Source organism: Aquarana catesbeiana, linkage group LG02, assembly GCF_042186555.1.
Source record: "Aquarana catesbeiana isolate 2022-GZ linkage group LG02, ASM4218655v1, whole genome shotgun sequence".
NCBI classification, from domain to species: domain Eukaryota; kingdom Metazoa; phylum Chordata; class Amphibia; order Anura; family Ranidae; genus Aquarana; species Aquarana catesbeiana.
In genome coordinates, this window is record NC_133325.1 from 754,579,547 (window position 1) to 754,583,285 (window position 3,739).

The following is a 3,739-nucleotide window of genomic DNA, read 5'->3' on the forward strand; positions in this document are numbered from 1 at the left end:
CCAAAGATTGACAGAGAACATATGTGTGTCGTAGTCACTGTTTAGGTTCTGGTGGTCTATTGATGTCACAGAACCAGCTGGAAGGACAGACCAAAATAACATCAGATGTATGTTCCGTGACCCCCAAACTGAAACATCACTTATATGCCCTGAAAAGTGATCAGTCCTGATTTGTCGCATTATTTTATATTACACATTACTATAGACCTACACAAGTAATATATCAGAATTTTGAGGTGTATTAATAGTTTGTGTCATTAGAAAAAAAAGAATGCATCGGCCTTTGTTGTCATTCCAGGACATACCAAACTGATTTTCTAAACCGTTTTCTGAACACAGAATGTTTGGGTGATGTAGACATTGGAAGGGTCTGGATTTGGTTGGCTGAAATCTTTTCTTGATCATTGTTTTATTTTTTTATTTTTTGCTTGTTGTGTAAAGATGTCCACGGACCACGAGATCCAGTTCTGGTTGCTGGTTCTGGGTTATGTGGTGAACAAAAAGAGAAAGCGTAGACGGGAGACGGTGAGGAATTACTGGGTGCACCCGCTGACCAGCCAGAGGTTCTCCAAGGGACAGTTTCACCTCCGTTATGGAGATCTGCGCACGTGTCCCAAGAGGTTCTTCAATTACTTCAAAATGTCCATCGGAACGTTTGATGAGTTGCTGGAGTTCCTGAGACCGGCGCTCATACGGAGCGACACACAGATGAGACTGGCCATATCCCCCGAGGAGCGGCTCTGCGTCACTATAAAGTAGGTTGGTTGTGTAAGAGGAATTCTATAAGGTGGGGCGTAACAATGAATACGATATTCAGGAACCAAAAAGTCCAGTCTAGAAAGTACTGTTGAAGGCTGTTCCATAGCAAAGAGTGCAAAGCAACAGGTTTGCTTCCACTGATAGATCGCGATCTACCAGTGGACCATGGCCTGATGACTGATAGATCACACCTTCAGGCTGCCGAACCCATGTCCCCACAACATCAAACCAGGGTGGATAAGAAATCAATGTCTTTATTTTTTAATCTGATTTGAATCAGTTTTTTTTTTATTTTTATCAAATTTATTTTATTAAAATGCTTTTGGAGTAAAAATCTAAAGATAGTTTCCTATTTAAGATAAATTAATAGCGATAACGTTTTAAAAAGGGTTAATTTCAAACAGAACTCCACATACATACAACTCACATTTCACATAAATAAAAATCTCCTTTAAAGTGCTATAGTGCTGAGGGGTGATAGTCACCTGTGGTCCGGTTCTGCAGCCCCGATTTCAAGGCGTTCCCCCTGTCCTGTGCCTGCTCTGCAACACTTCCTGGTACCTCTTACATCAGCCGATCAAGCTCCTCCTACCGGTTTCGTCACAATCTCGTAACTTCCTCTGGGACTATAGCACTTTAAAGGCGATTTTTATTTATTCTATGTATTTATTATTATTTATTTATTTATGTGAAATGTGAGTTGTATGTATGTGGAGTTCTGTTAGAAATTAAACCTTTTTAAAACGTTATCACCCTATTGCATGCCTCTGTCATTTTCCGCATATGATGTATATGAGGAGAGTCTTTGAACATACTAGGAGAAAATAGTGGCTTTTGAGCTGGGCTATTATCGGGAGGAGCAAGTGGCCTGTGTTCCATATCAGTGTTCTATAAACCTGCATAGGATAAAGGGAGCAAAGGAGGATCTCTGCAAGTGCTATTGCTATCTAATTACAGGCTTATTTTTTAAGCCCCTAAGTTGAAGGAACACCTTGCGGGGGTTGTGTGTGCACAACGCATGAAGACACAATTATCACATGGTTGATGTTAATATGGACTTTTGTTGATTAGTTGAATACTTTATTGGAGACTGAGTGTGACTCACAGAGCAAGAGCACTTTATTTATATATTTTTGTCCAGGATGTCACATTTTATATATTTATGCTATATATAGATTTTTTTATTGGTTTTATATATTTGTATTAGTATTTGCTTGATTTGATGCATATTAACGCTGTACAGTGTATCATATATCTTACATTTAAAGAGCACCTGTCATTTCAGATCCATCATGGCAGCGCCTGTTAGCGGGCATCCATGTCCCTCACCTTGTTGTGTCACTGCCGCATCACCAGTCGTCTCATTAAAGTGAACGGGACTGTCGGTGAGTCAACAGCGCGTGAGAGGAGGAGCCGCTGTGGGACAGAGATGACAGCTGCTCTTTAAAAATTATGATTTAAATCAAGCCTTTTTACTAGTGATTTAAATCAAATCCACCCTGCATCAAACACAGTGGGGCTACTTCTGTCATTTGCAGCTAGGCAGACACTGGCCGCAGACAGAGTAAGCAGGGGCATCATCCGATACCTCTTCTGTAGTTCCGGCTGCAGTATAAGGTGAAGTGATATCTCCTGAATGCCGCCTCTCAACCCTGCTAGCTGGAGCAATGTCCGCATGAGCTGCTAGATGAGAGAGAAGAGATCTGTGGTCAACTGAAAGTGGGCTCTCCAATCTCCTTCAGGTCAGAGTGTCTTACACGATACTGAAATGGCCATAATAGCATCTAAAACTCTGTGAACTCTTTGTTACCATTTTAGGGGGCTCAGGACAGTAAGGGCTCTTTACATTTATGGTTGAAGGGCAGTAAAACTCCATAGTTGAGCCTGGCTTTTACCCCCCCCCCCCCAACTGACACCCCTGTTAGCTGCAGTGGCCAGGGGTGTACAGGAATTTTACGCCCAGTCACGCTTTTCGGGTTTACCACCCGCAAGGCATCACCTGTTAAAGTGAATGAGGGCGCTCTGCAATCTTGAGCAGTACAGCAATCAAGGGGTTAAAGCAGGCAGTGAGGAGGCATTGTATCACCTTCACACCACCTGCAATAACCTCTTGGACCCCACACAAGCATGCCGTTGCGGAGCGCTTGTAGAGTGGCCCTATTTACTTGAGTGGGTCAAGATTGGTGAGCATCAGTGCCCACAGAAAGCAACAGAAGGTATCATTCCTGCTGCGGCACGTGTACACCCTTGACTGATGCCCTACTGACACCATCCTCTGCCCTACTGACACTGTCCACACATCGTCCACTTCCCTACCGACACCATCCTCTGCCCTACCGACACCTCCACTGTCCTACTGACTGACGCCGTCCACTGCCCTACTGACACCAACCTTTGCCCTACTGTCACTGTCCACCAGTGTCCACAAAATTAACATTATTTTAGTCGGATAAAATACAACTAAAACTAAAATGGAATTTTGGTCAAAAGAATATGACTAAAGCTAAATTAAATTGTGACATAAAAATTAACCCTGGTTATATATCGCAATGGCTAAATCTGTGTCTGTAGTGCATGTTCAAACCTCAATAAATAATAACTTGTTATTAGATTTTTACTCGAGGAGTAAATTATGAGTTTGGAAATTCTAGAGAAATGCTTTGAGCCTAGGTTCAGACTACTGCGATCTCAGGCATCGCATGTGATTCGCACCCGCACTGTGGTCTGAGCAATGTGAGTTCAGCCATGCAGTTGTTATGGCTGATCGTGCATTGGATTCGCACAGAAAAAGGTGCAGGGACTTGGTTTTTCCCTGCACTGGAATTGGATCGCATGGGTGTTCTCACCCGTGCGATCTCATTCCTGTACGAATCCACAATTCGCACTGCGATCTGTGAACCGTTCTGGGGGTGTCATTAACATTGTATTGACACCTGCAGCGGTTCACAGAGAGCAGTGTGAACTGCCTGTGGGAGAGAAG